The sequence below is a fragment of the Rhea pennata genome, chromosome 3, assembly GCF_028389875.1.
Source record: "Rhea pennata isolate bPtePen1 chromosome 3, bPtePen1.pri, whole genome shotgun sequence".
Lineage (NCBI taxonomy): Eukaryota > Metazoa > Chordata > Aves > Rheiformes > Rheidae > Rhea > Rhea pennata.
Window position 1 is genome coordinate 6,254,889 of NC_084665.1, and position 16,866 is coordinate 6,271,754.

The window sequence follows — 16,866 nt, forward strand, 5'->3', positions numbered from 1 at the left end:
GAAAGGGGAATCCATTTACCCTCCCCAGCAAATCCAATCTTCCTCCTTTAAGTCTTTGCTGGAGCAGGCATAGATACATGGCTCCTGCCACTCTGACCATGCCACCTCACTTTTTGCACTGCCCTCCCTCTCTTGCAGCCACTGCATAATTTGGGTTCACTTTAACTGGCATTGCTTATTCTAGACTTCCCCCCTATGTACTTCTGTTTTTAAGTCTCAGCACCCACACGTTTCCTTGCATTCCTGCCTACCCAATGGTTCTGCATTTTCCATGCCTGTGTTGTAGCTGCTGCCTGATAGCACCTCTATACGCTGCAGCTTGGCTGGAAGCAGCAAATAAAAAGAGCAGAAGCACTTCAAGTAATAGCACAGGTCCTATCCAGGACTTCTCAGCCTCCCTGTGGGGCACAGGAACCCTTTAATAGTTGGCAAGTTGCTGTTTAGGCCCTTTTATTCTCATTTCTACCCTATGAACTGAGGCATCAATAGTGTTAAACTTCTCTTTTCAATGCTGGCAGGGTACATGTGCACCTGATCATTTCCAAACCGAGTACCTCCTTGGAGATCTGGGTGGAAGTTGTTACAGCTGGACCTAGATATGTCTGTATATAAAAACATCCCTCAAAGATTTGTCATGTTCTCATGCTGTTGAGTCTTCAGGGAATTTCCCAAAGCTGCTTCTGGGCCTTGCTTGAAGTAAATAGTCCCAGGAGCGCAGGAAGGAGTCTGGCTCCCAGGAGCACAGGAAGGAGTCTGGCTCCCTGCTAAATTTGCATCTAGATTGTCTGGTGTCTGATAATATCATGGAGGTCTAGCCAGAAGCATCAGCTAACATTCACAATGCTTCTTTCCAATGCAAATCCTCTGATATTCAAGACTGGCTGAACCAGCCCCACAGACTTACTACACTGCTGGGGTCTCCGTCTCATAACTAGGAGTTTTATCAAAGTAAGCATGCTTCCTGTAAAATCATTACTGATCTATCAAATTTGATCAAAGAGTTCAAAGGCGACCTGAGATCAGCATACCACACTGGCTCCACTTCTGTTAGACGTGAGGCTCAAAATAAAGATAAGTCACATCTTTCACCTAAAGGGCAGCTCCCCACAAGCAAAACTACAGCAGCAGAGCAGAACTAAAGGCCAGAGAGCACAGAGTGCTGGAAGAACACTGCCCTCCACTCACACATATTACCTGCTCCCCCAGTCATCCTCTTCTGACATTGCCTCAGGCACCTTCTAACTAGTATTTGCAGTGGTCGCTGTACTGTTTTAATTAGTAACTGAAGTTCTCATTCTTGGAGTCATAGGACGAACATGGCACAATTTGGTATTAGCTTCACACTTGCTGCCTTCCTTGGGAAGCCCAGCAGTTGCATCCAGAGGAAAGGAAATGCCTCTCCATTGCTACCCACTTTCTTCAGGCTATCCAGCAGTAACTATAGTGGGCTTTGCCTTTCTTTTCCAAGCTGCGAGCTGAGAACCACCACAGCGGAACCTCCCTGGCCCAGAGATACAGAGCAAAGCACAGCTAGACTTGGCAGAGCAACACATTAATGCTGAAGCTGATCTTGCCCTCAGTCTGGACAGCCTTCTTGCTTGCATGGACGCAGCATCCACACGAGCTTCCCCAGTTGAGTGTCATTACCAATGAACATGTTATTGCTCAATATGTCTACATAGGAGGGAGCAAACCATCTCACTCCAACATCAGTCTTTACAGCTCCACAAGTCCCCACGAGTCCAGAGGGATTTAAACCAGTACCTTTTTTTCCTTTTTAAGAAAACTGCATCTATGCCGATAACTTCATGCTAGTGTTTCTGGTGTCCTTCCAGTCACATTCATTCATAGCCTCCAAACAGTATAGAGAAGCAACCTCATGGTAACAGCACAGGAGGAGACTGCATATGGGGCTGCTGTTCAGCAGAAGCTGCAGCAAGGGTCCCTAGCAGCTCTCAAAGTAGTTACCCTTGCTTTTCACTCTGTGCTGACAAAGCTTGGGAAAAGAAATGAGCTTTGGTCTTTGTTAGGAAACTCGTGAGACCTCTGTACTGCCTGACTTTCATCTCCTAAACTGTGCTCCTGAGTCAGCTGGAGAAGGCCTTGAACTCGCCATGTAAAAGCAAAGCACCACACTTCTGGGTCAACAGCTTTGGACCCTGTCTGTGAGCAGGCACAGAAAAGGCTCTGCCTTCTGGCCCTAGACTTATTTGTTGTCTAAAAATAGAGATACCAAGCAGAGAGCACTATTCTCCGTATTTAGTTTCCAGGTATAAGCTCCTTAACTGCTTCTCAGGAGAGTGCCCTCCTTAATTTAGATCAGCTATTTTTAAGAGATGGTTTGATGCCCACTGAATACCTCACTACTTTAAGGCTTTTGATGTTCTCATTACTCAGCATTCAATGTTCCCTTGGATCTGCAGGAGTATTGCACACATTTATATTCTACTAACTCGCAAGATCACAAACAGGATTAGGCTCAGGCAAGCACAGGAACAGAGACATCAAAAAAAAGGAAAAAGAACCCAGAGGTCCCCAAAGCTGTAGTTGCTGACTTCTTTTGCCCTAAGAACAGAGCCAACTCCCCAGGCAGAGGCCAGTCTCAGAAGTGGTACAAGCCTAGCATACTGTCCTCTCAGCACTTTTTAAACTAGATTACAGTAGTTGCCCTAATGCACAGGCCAAATTCTAAGTTATGCTGACATGTATGCAGAAATTCCTCTTGCAGTTTCAACTCTCCTCTCCCTCGTGGAAAGCAGGAGAAGGGAAAGCAAGGAAAATCTTTTCTTCCCCTAAAGTCTGTTTCATACATGGAAACAAGTTTATTTATGTGTGTATATATACACATACACACATATCTATACATGCAGGAAGCAAGCCTGGTATAGTTTCTATACAATATATATTTTTCTTGCACTGTGGTTTCTTCTTACTGGAAAGAATGTAGTTTTCCTCTAGTTGTCCTATAAGGGGAAAGGACTTGTTTACTTCTACAGCTGGAGCCTGGATACATACGCATCAGCACATGTCACTTGAAGCTAGACTACAGGCAGTTCCTACTTTGAGCACATGGAAGTCTGACATTTTCTTTTCCAGTGTCACAATATTTTATGAAATATAAGCCAGCATGTTATTATGGCACATTAGATGCTTATGCCTGCTCTGGCAGAACTGTCACAGACAAGCCAGATATGTTTAACTTGAATGGGTCAAGTAGGTTTTTTCATTTGTCCTTTCAGGGCAGCAATTAGAGCAATGATATAGTTAACATCTTGGTGTCACTGAGTAAGAAACAGCTACTCTGGAGCAGCACTCCTCCTACCAGTACCTTATTGTGTTGAATCAGTCCCATGGCAGCTAGCTAGGGCTGCACAAGAGGCATGTGCTCCACACAACATGAGGGCTAGGTGCAAGGATCATCTCTGCAGAGCTGCAATTTCCATTACTCCCAACATTTAACAGCAGCTTCCCATCAGGGAGCCTAAATCACTAAACAGCAGCTTCCCATATGAAAAATTCATTTGAAGTGGTAGAAAGTGAAGCTAGTTATTTTACATGAGCACAGCATGTTGCATTTTACAGAAGACAGCTACATGATTCTTGCAAGATGGAGCTGTTTCAGCAATACATGCATTGTCCCTTCCTCCACTTCCACCCTCACTCTTAGTCCCCATCTACCAGTTTTTGATGAAGAGGACAGCCTTTGCAAAGCAGGTTTTTTCCTCTAGAATACCCTCATTATCCCTTTAGAAAAATATTTCCTCATTTCTTGGGTACATTAAGACAAACATTTAGATACTCCAGGCAACAAAACTGCAGAGTGAGAAGAACCTGAGAAAGAACTAGGTATAAAGTTTGATATGATTTAATGCACTGATGTAGATTTTTGGTTTCACACAAAAGACATTCTACCTCCCACTTGCCTCATAAGCATGATGTCTCATGATGCTTCCCTCCCACACTTAAGTTCTGCCTCGGTACTTGCTTAGTAGTTCACTGGCACTAATACAAGTTTCCATAGCAAAGGATGTTAAATGAGACTCATCACAAATTCAAGAAACTGCTAAGGACCAAAAGACAAATAATGGGCATAAAACAGCAGGAAAAAACAAAATACACATGGAATATCCCCGATGGAAACTTGGAAATGATAGGAAAATAGTCTTGTTCAAAATCCAGCATAAGTCAGGTATCCCAAAGCTTAGGAAGCACAGCTAAACTTAAGTGCCAGACACAGTGGGGTCAGAGGTCTGGAGCTGTTATGGGTCAGAATAGAAATCCTAACTATCTTCCTATCTACATAAATATCAAGTCCACATCAGGTCTTGTGAGAACAAAAGATAACCAGATAAAGCTTTTAAAAAAACTAGATGAATATCCCTGCAGAGCATCAAGGCCATTGGCCATCAGAGCTGGCATCAGCTGCATGATTCATGGGCACTAGTACAGGGGAGGCCTCAAAAATGAATGAGCTCCATTTACCCCTCTCTTAATGCCCCTTAAAAGGGTTTCTGCTTAAGAGAGACCTCCCCACCTATGTTAGTGGGGGCACATTGCTCAACACAAACTTTAACCCTCACAGCAGTAGAGATACCCCCCTCTATGCATCATTTTTAATCAAAACTAACAAGGGAAGAGGAAGAAAAAAATAATTTTAAAGGCTTTACACAAGTCATGGATCTAATGCTTCTTAGCCAGTGGGAATGCTCCCCTCACCAAAAGCTCCTATGCACATATAGGGGTATTTCATTCTCCAGTGCTGGCCTCAGTGCCATTTAGTGTGTTTAGCACAGAAAGAAAATTTAAAATCAAAGCTACGAAGTCTCAACAGGGACCTTTTCCCCTGTACTAGAGAGAATAGAAGCTGCCTCTTGTTCCTGCAGTCTAGCACTCTCTTGGCAGTAAAAACATCAATATTCATGCTTGTCCTGAATGAGATAATATCAATAACTCCAGACTATTTAATGCTAATGGTACATTTAGGAGCATATGAATCAAAGTGCAGCGGATTTTTACATTAGTACTAAGAGCAGTTCTCCATCCAGATCCCTGGCATAGCTATGAGATGCAGAAACCATCCAAGTTTTCCCCTTGAAAATACATTTTTTTGTATTGTGTCATTCTTTGATAGTCACAGACCTGCTCTATCCTCTTGCAACCAAAGACTAGCACACAGTTATCACCTAGTAACATGCTGCTTCCATAACACTCCCTTTTCTTCAAGCACTGTTTTCAAGGCCTAGCACATTTCTAATTAAGCAATTCAAAAAAGGTCAAGTGAGATATTGTTTACACATTCTCTTGTTCAAGATATCTAACTACATTGAAACCTTTAGCCTAAGCATGCTTTCTTATTTCAGGTATAATTCACTTCTAATGCCATGAAATAATCATTTATTCATTATACTCAACACCAAGGAGACTAGCAATCTAATAACACTGTTACAACTAACTTTTTAAACTGCACTTAACTATAACTTTTTGGTCAAAGTTAAACCCAGAATAGGCTCTAAATACTGTATTGTGTCCATCCAGAAGTTGAACACTATCTCCAGAAGTAATACAACCTGTCCAAATTATTGTAAGTATTAATTTCTTCTGACATTAGTCAAGGGCTATGACATCACATGTTAGCAAGACCTTCCTCCCACTGCACATGCTCACAAGTCTTGGCAGTCACAAATCCACATGCCCTGTTCCTGGTCTTCTTGTAGCTCATGCTGACATGCAAGATCCCAGTTTTAATTGTTTTTCATAGAGAGTTACCATCATGCAAGTATTTGGTCAGAAGGGACCTCTGGAAGCCTCTGGTCTGACTCTCTGCTCCCTGAGCAGGGCTGGAGGGGCTCAACCACAGCTTGGCATAGTATATGCTTGAAAAACCTCCAAGAAAGGAAGTTCCCCGCCTCCCAGGCACCACCCCACACACACCCAGGGCTGCACTCCTTCCCCAAAAAAAGCTCTCCCCAGCACCCAACCTGAACTTCCCAAGTCCACCTGGCAGGGAGCACTTACCCCTCTCCTCCAGGGCCCCAACTCATTCCTCTCCAAGATTTAGGCTCATTCCCTTGCAGGGGGACCATCCCTCTCTAAGGGGAATGAAAACATCAGCCAGACTCAAAATAAAACAGGTAGATTGGACTACTGTAAGAAGCCAGCCTATCTTCTCCACCACACAGGACTCCCATTTTTCACGCTCTTCTCTGCGAGCACCTCATACTTTATCTGCAGCAAAGCCCACAGTCAGACCAAGCTGCAGGAAGCAAAAGCTTCCCCCAAGGCTCAAGCTATTTATAACCACTAACCCACCTGGAGACACTTCTATTAACTCTCTTCCCTTTTGTATTATCCTGCAAGCCTCCCTTGCCCAAATCAGGTTCTGCAGGGCAGGGCCACATTTCATTAACCCCTTCCAGGCTTGGGGGGGGGGGAAGAGAGGGAGTTGACTATGACAGGACAGCATGTGTTGTTTACCCTGCCAAAAATGGAGTTGAGAGATACCCTTAAAACAACCAGATTCATGAAGGTCTGAACATTTATTTTTCACCTGGGAACAGGCTGCCTTCTAGTCAAATCCCAAGGATGTGCAGCTCTAGCCTTCCAGAAAGGAGGCGATCTAAGTTGCCAAGAAAACATTAGGCTGTGATTTGCACAGCAGGAATTTGGTACGCGTGCCTTGTTTTTTGCACAGTGATCCTTAGCCACGGAGCAACCTAAACAAGGATGTAGTGCTCAGCTGCAAGATCATAATTTGCTTTGGTTTCTGTGCACTGATTTGGACTCAGCTGGTGATACAGTGCTTCATAAACTTTGAGCTCTGGATTTCATGTCTTGCTTATGCATAAAAACCTGCCTAGAGGAACTCAGACCAGACCAGGAGCTTGATTTGAGCAAGAAGAGCTTTTTCCTATCCTTAGTCTAACTCTGGTGTGTTCATGAAGACAGAATTGTGTTTGTCATGGAAATTATTTTATGGTCTTACTTCTCATGTGTTTATTAACTTCATCAAGGCTGCTAATCCAAGTGCTGGGTGCCACATGGCAGGACTTTGCACTAAGGGCCAGACTCATTAGATTGCAGGTGATTTTTGGTGCCAAAAGACATATAATTGGTTGAAATCAGTTTTCCCCCTCCATTTCCACCTAAGCAGGTCAGAAGCTTAATTCCCTTCTGAAGAGAAGGGAGCAGAGCACACAGCAACTGTTTCCCGGGCTAGGGAGTATGCACTTGCAAAAACATTAGTCAGGATGAGAAAATCTATTTATAAATATAGTTGCCTTTGTTCTGCACAGCAGGAATACAAAGGAGCAGTAGCTGAGGTTATGTCTCTGTACTTCAATTTGATGTCTCAACCTTTACCACAGTTTTGGAAAATTGATATAAAATAAATGATCTGGTCATAATTTTAGATCTTAACTGTTTGCAGCTGAACTCTGAAAATGGGCAGCCAGACAACAAAAGCAAAGAAAGTTTTTTTTTTTTTTTCCTTTCCCTGTATAAATTTTAGCTTTCCTCTTCATCCTCAGTCTTCATTATCTACTCCGTTCCTCATTGCACATATCTGACTGTTGGCCCAAATCTCGGGACCATCCACACAGATAACTGGAGGAGCACCAAGCTAATGCCATTGGACCCGGCCAGCACTGACTTCGCAGCTCCTATTCAGCAACAGTCAAGAAGCTTCTTCTGGTTTTCGATGACCCTGTGCCACCCCACTGGCCAAAAAGTGATGTGCTTAGCTGATCTGTTCGTGAAAAGTGCACTGATATAAAAGCCACTTATTTCCTCACAAGTGAATTTAAGATTTGACCAGGTATTTCATGCTTTGAATACCTGAATAACTGAAGAGCTCAAGCAAAGTAACTGTCAAGGTAGGCAAATTTAGAAACATTATGGGAAGCTTTCTTCACTATCCTTATCCCAGATAGTGTTGTTATACAACATATAATTTAGAAGTGCAAAGTATTCCCTGGCATTTTGTGTCAGGGCAAATAATAAGGCCTGTCTATTCCCTGCAATATGAATATGATTAAAGACAAACACAGCTGCTTACAAACAATCATATTGCTTCACATGTTTCCCAACTTTTAAGATTTTATCTGCCTTTGCGCAAGATTTTTCATGCTGCAACAAATACAAGACGCGGAGTTGAGACACTTTAGAAGGAAAAAAAATGCAGCCTGTTATAAAACACTGATTATTTCAGGAGGCTCCTGCAGTGCATTGATGATAACTTTTTGACACAAGTGGTGAAGGAGCCAATGAGGAGAGGTGTGCTGCTGGACCTTGTGCTAACAAACAAAGAAGGTCTGGTTAGAGATGTGAAGGTTGGAGGCAGCCTTGGCTGCAGTGACCATGAGATGGTGGAGTTCAGGATCCTACATGGAGGAAGCAGGACAATAAGTAGGATCACAACTCTGGACTTCAGGAGAGTGGACTATGGCCTCTTCAGGCACCAACTTGGAGGAATCCCATGGGTTAAGGCCCTAGAAGGAAGGGGGGTCCAGGAGAGCTGGTTAATATTCAAGCATAACTTCCTCCAAGATCACAATCAGTGCATCTCTGTGAGTAAGAAGTCAAGCAAAGGGGGCAGGAGACCTGCATGGGTGAGCAAGGAGCTCCTGGTAAAACTCAAATAGAAGAAGAAAGTACATAGAATGTGGAAGAGGGGACAGGCTACTTGGGAGAATTACAGGAATGCAGCCAGAGCATGTAGAGATGCGGTGGGGAAGGCTAAGGCCCAGCTGGAATTGAGTCTGGCAAGGGATGTCAAGGACAACAGGAAGGGCTTCTTCAAATACATCAGCAGCAAGAGGAGGACTGGGGAAAATGTGGGCCTGCTGCTAAATGGGGCGGGGGCCCTGGTGACAAGGGATCCAGAGAAGGCAGAATTACTGAATGCTTTCTCTGCTTCAGTCTTCACTGCTAAGGGCAGCCTTCAGGAATCCCTGAGCCTGGACGTGAGGGAGAAAGTCTGGAGAAGGGAAGACTTCCCTTTGGTTGAGGAGGGAAGGATTAGAGACCTTCTGGGCAGCCTAGACATCCACAAATCCATGGGCCCGGATGGGATGCACCCACGGGTATGGAGGGAGCTGGCGGATGTTGTTGCCAGGCCGCTCTCCATCGTCTTTGAAAGGTCCTGGAGAACTGGAGAGGTGCCTGAGGCCTGGAAGAAAGCCAGTGTCACTCCAGTCTTCAAAAGAGCAAGAAGGAGGGCCCAGGCAACTATAGGCCAGTCAGCCTCACCTCCATCCCTGCAAAGGGGATGGAACTGCTCATTCTGGATGTCATCTCCAGACCTATGGAGGAAAAGAAGGTGATCAGGAGTAGGCAGCATGGATTCCCCAAAGGGAAATCCTGCTTAACCAATCTGAGAGCCTTCTCTGATGGAGTGACTGGCTGGGTAGATGAGGGGAGAGCAGTGGATGTTTTGTACCTTGTCTTCAGCAAGGCTTTTGACACTGTCTCCTGCAACATCCTCATAGATAAGCTCAGGAAGTGTGGACTAGATGAATGGACAGTGAGGCGGATTGAGAACTAGCTGAAGGCCAGAGCTCAGAGGGTTGTCATCAGTGGCGTGGAGTCTAGTTGGAGGCCTGTGGCTAGCAGTGTCCTCCAGGGCTCAGTACTAGGTCCAGCCTCGTTCAACTTCCTCAATGATCTGGATGAAGGGACAGAGTACCTCCTCATTTGCTGATGATACCAAACTGATACACCTGAGGGCTGTGCTGCCATTCAGAGAGATCTGGACAGGCTGGAGAGCTGGGCAGAGAGGAATCTCATGAGCTTCAACAAGGGCAAGTGCAGGGTCGTGCACCTAGGGAAAAATAACCCTAGGCACCAGGACAAGCTGGGGGCTGACCTGCTGGAGAGCAGCTCTGCAGAGAAAGACCTAGGAGTGCTGGTGGACAGCAAGTTAACCATGAGGCATCAATGTGCCCTTGTGGCCAAGAAGGCCAATGGTCTCCTGGGGTGCATTAGGAAGAGTGTTGCCAGCAGGTGGAGGGAGGTGATTCTGCCCCTCTACTCAGCCCTGGGGAGGCCTCATCTCGAGTCCTGAGTCCAGTTCTGGGCTCCCCAGTACAACAGAGACGTGGAGCTACTGGAGAGTCCAGTGTAGGGCTATGAAGACGATCAGAGGGCTGGAGCACCTGCCCTGTGAGGAACAGCCGTGAGAGCTGGGTCTGTCCAGCCCAGAGAAAAGAAGACTGGGAGGTGATCTTATCAATGTCTACAAATATCTGAAAGGAGGGAGTCAAGGGGATGGGGTCGAACTCTTTTCAGTTGTCCCATGTGACAGGACAAGAGGCAAGAGGCACAAACTGAAACACAAGTTCCATCTGAATATTAGGAGGAATTTCTTCACTGTGCTTCACAGAGCACTGGCACAGGTTGCCCAGAGAGGCTGTGGAGTCTCCTTCTCTGGAGATATTCAAAACCCCACCTGGATGCAACCCTGTCTGACATGCTCTAGGTGACCCTGCTTGAGCAGAGGGGTTGGACTAGATGATCTCCAGAGATCCCTTCCAACCTCAACAAGTCTATGATTCTGTGATCCAAGAACATAGTTGCACAGTAGCTGCAAGGTAATGGCTGATATAAGCAATGATAATTACTTCCTCTTGCTTTTCAAATACAGTCAGTTGCTATAAAAAATACTTTACTGCTCACAAACCAGTTTATGTTTATGGTGTTTGGAATTTGAGATATCAAGCATCCAGACATCAGAACATACAGAGTTAAGGTCTAAGAAAGAATGCGCTGTTTCTATTTTCTGTATTAATCATGAATAACATGGCTTATGCTAGTGTTAAATTTAAGCACTACTATTTTGCATCTTTTCTGTGTCCTGGAGGTGAGGGGGTCATTAGTTCTCCTGGTTTCCCAGAAGTGGCCCATCCTTGTGGTGTCAGAGCCCTAGTCTCAGCTTAATCCCTTCAGCTTTCCACAAATAGTACCATGTCCCCAGTTGACTACAAAAAGGATGTTCGGCAGAGCAGAGCTCCACTTTTCCAAAGGTGTTTTAATCTTTGACATTGGGCAGTGTTGCAAAACTCTGAATCAAAGCAATATATTTGCGTGATGCTTCTGTGCCTTATCTTGGCACTGGGCGTGTGCCGAGAGACCAGGCCTGGCTGGCAGGTGCACCTGACAATCGTCACCATCAGCACGTGACAACGAAGCCGCAGGCTGTGGTGCAGTTGGCATTAGCTGATCACGAGCCCTCTGCAGTATTAATCAAATGATTCAAATCTGTTGCTGGAAAAAAGCTATGAACTTCATGCCTTAACGTGCTTCTTGGGAAAGGTTTGGAAGCTGCTTGATGAAGCGGGTCTTTGTGCCAGGTGAATTATTGTTCTAGCGCCCCTTGGGAGAAGGGCAGGCCTGCAAGCCTCACCTTGGCAGTCTTTTGGGGAAAGCACAATGAAGGAGACGAGTGGCTCTATAATTTCATGTTCCAGTTGTCTTTGCTGTGGTCCTCTCAAATCCACAGTGCAAGTTCTGCCTGAGATATTACGGAGAAAGGGCATAAATGACATATGAATGTGAGCAAGGACCACAGAGTGCTGAGCATGACCCTCTGGAAATTGCCACCGCTTCCTCCGACAACAGTGTAGAGCGCTATACTTAAGCATAAAGGTCCATGATTCAGTGAAAAAGTAAGAATATGCTAAATTTCAAGCACATAACGTCTCAGGTTGGTCTTGTCAGCTTTGCTGACCTGGAACAGTGTAGGGCCCTTTCTTGCCTGTGACAACACCCTGTGAGGGCTGTTTCCACAATTTGCCCAACCCTCATCTTCCAGGAAAGACGCATTCAGTGGAAAAATCATCACTATATCTCAGAGGACGAAAGACTGCAGTATTAAAGTATTATCAATGCTGAATCAGGCCATCAACGAGTAACTAATTACTTCTGAAACGAGAATTGCTGAGTGGAGTATGTGTAGGGGACTTGTACATACGCTCTACAGTTAATAATTTATTCATGTGAATAATCCTCAGTCATGCAAACAGTCCTACTGAAAACAAGGATTACAGCATAATTAATGGCTGCAGGAGGAAGTCCTGGATAAGACACAGAGTAAACAAAATATGATATTAGAGCCATTAATTAATGTTTAGAAATAGGCAGACAATGATGTTGGGATGGCCATGAGTCATAATGTTGCACTGCTTCCTGAGCTTATGAGCAAAAACGTTCTTACTGTGAAACCATGGTTTTACTTTTAAACAGAGCTAATGTCTAAAAAGATAAGGCTGAGATTGTACGCTATCTCTGCTGGGTGAACAAATGTGACAATGTCATTGAAGTCCCATGACATACATTTTTTGCAGGAGCTCACTGTTATTCTGTGGAAGTCATTCTGCCTGATATCTTCTCAGTGAGTGCTAATTTTGCTTTTCATGTAGTATATGTTATTTTTTAGCCTGTTTTTCTAAGGTTTATATGGCTAAGCTCTGTGTCTGTCTGTCCCTGTTCTGCTTCCCAGTACATTTTGACTCTATCTATTCTCAGCTAATATTGACAAAGGTGCAAGGATCTTCTGGATCTTCATGTCCGAGGGCTCATGGGATGGGCAATTAGGACAGAAAAGACAGACTCATGCATGTGGCCACTAAGGGAAAGCCTCAACATGAAACCAATTTTTAAAATAAAATCCTGTAGATGATGGAACTGTTTTAAAACACTCCTTTAAGAAGTGTTTTAATTCAGTTAATAAATATAAAAACATTTTTGAGCTGTGAAGTCATTTTGTTCAAATGTATGAGTTGAGAAAAACAAGGTATCTTTGGTTTTTTTCTATATTTTCTAAAATACATCCTTTAATGAAACAAAAGGCAATTTCTGGATATGCATTTGTGGAAAAAACATCTGCTGCATGTGAAATTATTTGACAAAATAAGCAGTAACTCCTTATTTTGATGAGAAAATACTGTTTTGTAACATGCTCCAAACCTTTAAATCAGAATAAACACAAGTAAACAGGAAAGAGTCTGAGTAGCCACAACACAGTGAGATCAGTTCCCCTTGCTTTGGCTTTTAATTGTAAACTTTCCCAGTGCCTATTTTTTCCAGGAATCCCCCCCCCTTTTTTCTTTCTAACTGCTGGTTTTCCTTTCATGTTTTAAATGGATCATTTACAGTCTTTTCAACTACTATGATGTAATTCAGCCCAGCCCTTGCCTTGTTTCAGGATCCCTTACAGAAGATCTGTGGGAGAAAGGAATTAGGAAGCTAATAAAACAGCTTGTTGAGGCACAGGCATTCCCTGTCCGAGAACAGGCTTTGTTCAAAGCACTACTTCCAGTATTTCAGATCTTGGGAGGAAAGAAAGGGATTTTGGAAGTGCTTTTTAATATCCATGCCCGAAAACAGCTAGACTCCTCCTTTCAATCTGGGTCTAAAAACCCTAGCGGATTTGCACTGAGACCTGACCCAAAACAAGAAGTCCACCGAAAGATCACATACACTTTGGTTGTTTGAGTCTAGTCATTCTAGCCAAATATGTCCACTGAGTAAAGATGAGAATGTTTAGTCTTCAAAAAGTCCTTCTGTGAGATATGATCCCTTGATACAATTTACTTGAAGGGTCTCTAGCATGTTCAAACACTGTTTTGTCTTAAATGTTAAAAATCGGTTAGATTTTTAAGGAGTATAATTTTTAGTGGAGCGGTACTCTGAAAGAAAGACAGAAATAACTGCATCTCGCTCTGGAATACAAAAGGGAAATGCTACAGGCTTACCACTGAAACTAAAATAGATCTTACTGGTGATCAAGAATTCATTTTCACTCCTCATGCTAACACTTTTAAAATGTACTCTAAGAACATAAAAGCTTTTGTAATGCAGTGCATAACTGGCCATAATTCAACACCATTTTAAAGGCAGATTTTAAAGGCAAATGCTTTTCTATCCTGGAAGTAGGTGGAGTTTACAGAACAGCACACCTCCGCAACACACAATCTCTCCACTGGAAGTAACTGGCAGCAAAATTGGTAGGAGCCCCAGATTACAGCCCTTAAAATCAATGGAAGGTCTTACAGTCTGCAGAAATGCAAGGCGCAACATTGCAATCCAATGCTGCATAAAGACATAAGAAGGTATTTTCTGCCTTCTAGCATAACTCATGCAACTTAAATCTTCAAGTGGCTGATGGTCACATCTCTTTAGGATTGTGAACCTTTCCCACCCAAGATTTTCACCCTTATTTCCCCTGATTTCCCTGGCCCCCATCAGGTCCTGAGAAGACAACTGGAGCAGGAACAGCAGGTATACTATTGCTAGCTGAGTGGCCAGCACCAATGAAACAGCGTGCCGTATGTTTTAGTTAAAACTATCAGTCATCTGTCTAGCCTGTCCATAGCTTTATTTGTGCTGCCCTGGAACGCTGGCTGGGATAAGCCCTGTCCTCGGGCGCACCTTGACCTCTTTCAGCCTCCATGCTGAGCACAGCCTGGGAGATTTTCCGTGCTTGTCTGTGAATCACAGAAAAGGGCATTCACAGCCACCAGACAAGTGAGATCTCAAGAGCCAGCTATCTTTTACCTAGATTTTGCAACCTTTATTTTGCTATCATGTTAGTCCTGTAACTTTTTCTGGCAAGAAAAGCAGCCAGTATTCCAATAGATTTTGTACTATTTTGAAACTTTATTCACCCTTTAAATGTTCGGGATGAACCTGATAAACCAGTTTCTACTGTTATTATAAAAAGGTTATGCATTGTTCAGTTGTATGGTGTGTCATTTTTAATCACCAATCTTGCATTTTCATAGTGTTTGTTCTAATTAATGTTTAAAGCTTTACTAAAATGTGAATGGCAAACTTCTGAGTAGCTTCATGTGAAAACATCCACTGAGGAGAACTGTCAGACACAGCTGTCATAACACCTACTTACCAGTGTATCTAGATTTACAAAACAAGTTACGTTATTTTCTTTAAAGTTACATACATCCATATTTCCTTCCTTTCTCCTAAGTTAGGAGATGGGAACTCTTACTTCCTCCTAGCAACCAGAATGAGATTCAGAATTGCTCCAACGGTTTTACTGGTTTGTATCTTATTAGCCTTAAAAACTTTGTTTTGGTCATTTTTAAGTCATTTAAAATAAATTTTAATTAATTTAATTAATTTAACAGGCCCATTTAATAGCTCTCAAGAGCTATCTGTTGAGCATGACAGAGGCAGCTAGGAGGAAAAAGCAAGTGCAAAGTAACCAATACATAGTCTCCTGTTTCTCTATTTAAGTCCTATTTAAGGTCACTCACCAATGTCTACCTCTATTTTAAACCTCAAGTAATAGATCTGTCTCTGCACTGCTTTTCCTACAACTTCATTGTCTCAAGCACTTCCCTGGCAGCCGAAGCAGTTTTAACTGCTAAGGACAGCTGCTGATGTCCTCCCTTGTGCCAAGTTAGCTCTAACCTTCACCCAACCCAGCTTTGAGTTGTTTCAGCCCATCAACCCAACACAAAACTTACTTAATGGGGGCGGGGGGGGGGGACCAGAAGCTTTCTGACAGCTTAGGGAAATGTATGGCTCAGTGCAAGGTTAGGCATGGACCAGAGAAAATAAAAAGGGTAGGAATGCAGGAGCGGTGTAGTGAAGCCAGATTGAGGTAGACAGGTGTTGGACTGGCTTAGGCCACAGACAACCTTAGTTTCTCCTCAGACTAAGCACTGCTTGCCCTAGGGAGAATCTGATATCTATTTAATAAGCGTAAAAAGTATGAAATATCATTCATGGAGACATGAGTCTGTGCTTTTAAAGAATTTCATATCAATAACTGAAACAGAGTAAGCACAAATATCTTCTTCATCACTAGGATGTGCTGCTGATGGCAGAGAAAAGATCAAGAGAGGACAGGAAAAGCTAACTTTAGTCCCCAACTGTGTTTGAAGGCTTCCCACTTACTTCCTCCATATGAGTGTATTCAGTATAGGCATGTATCAAGAAAAGTTGAATCTGGAAGTAGAGTTCCAGCCCCCTCAGGCACCCTGATGTCCTCATGGGCACTTGGAGAACCAGTGTCCTTCCAAACCCTGTGGGAACATGGGGCACCACCTCACTGCTCCCCAGCATTATCGCTAGCCCTGACCCATACTATCTGAAGGAAGCACTTAAACAATTATTATTGTTATTTGGCAGAGCTTAACATTCAGTTGCACATTTCATTTAAAGCCAGACCTTTGACAGGGGACTTTTGAACCATACCAGATAAGAGTCATACCTGCCTGTGGTCACAGGAAACTCATCATCTCCTTTTGCTGGGTCAGCTGCTCCTGTTGCTCACATGAAAAAAAAAAATAAAAATCAACATTATCCGTGTTATACTCCACAATTGCTGTTGTTCATGTCTTTGAAAGAAGCGTGGAAAGTCTTGGGTTTAATTTCAGATACAACCTAAAAGAGATTGTAAGAACACAGGATGGTTTCATACAAATGGCTGGAGAACTACTGCCTTGTAGTTGGCACACAGAGCTAGGGGGTCTCAGAATACTACATACATAACAAAAACAACAACAAAAAAAATCACATCTGGAATCAACTATGGCCAATTTAGGCACTTTGACGATGCGATACTTGGTTTCATTGTGAAGCATCTATATAAAGAACAAATCTTACACCCCTTCCACTTCAGAAACCATCAAATAGCCTAGATTAAAAAAGCAAATCATGTTTAGGCACCATGAAGACCGTTCCTACTACTAGATTACAAGGTGTTTTATTTCTAATTCAAATTTCATCTCTGCAGTATTGTATTACCAGCTGTTACTTTTGAAAGTTTTCTGTTGTTTAATCTGAAGCCAATTTGAGTTACTGGTAGACACTGTCACATGAAAATCAGTATCTTTTGCCAATGAC

At 43.3% G+C, this 16,866-nt stretch overlaps 1 protein-coding gene across 6 annotated transcripts in view; it reads right to left on the minus strand.

Moving 5' to 3' along the window:
- Positions 1 to 16,866, minus strand: part of SHLD1 (shieldin complex subunit 1) — a 61,504-nt gene that overhangs the window by 40,449 nt on the left and 4,189 nt on the right. For 4 of the 6 annotated variants that reach the window (XM_062571471.1, XM_062571467.1, XM_062571465.1 and 1 more), the window contains exon 2: positions 16,232 to 16,283. The exons of 1 other annotated variant lie outside the window; for it this stretch is intronic. The gene's annotated coding sequence lies outside the window, so the exon portion shown is untranslated. Of the gene's footprint in view, positions 1 to 6,015; positions 6,060 to 16,231; positions 16,284 to 16,866 lie in introns of those variants that run through there. One more of the 6 variants, XM_062571469.1, reaches the window with a different exon arrangement.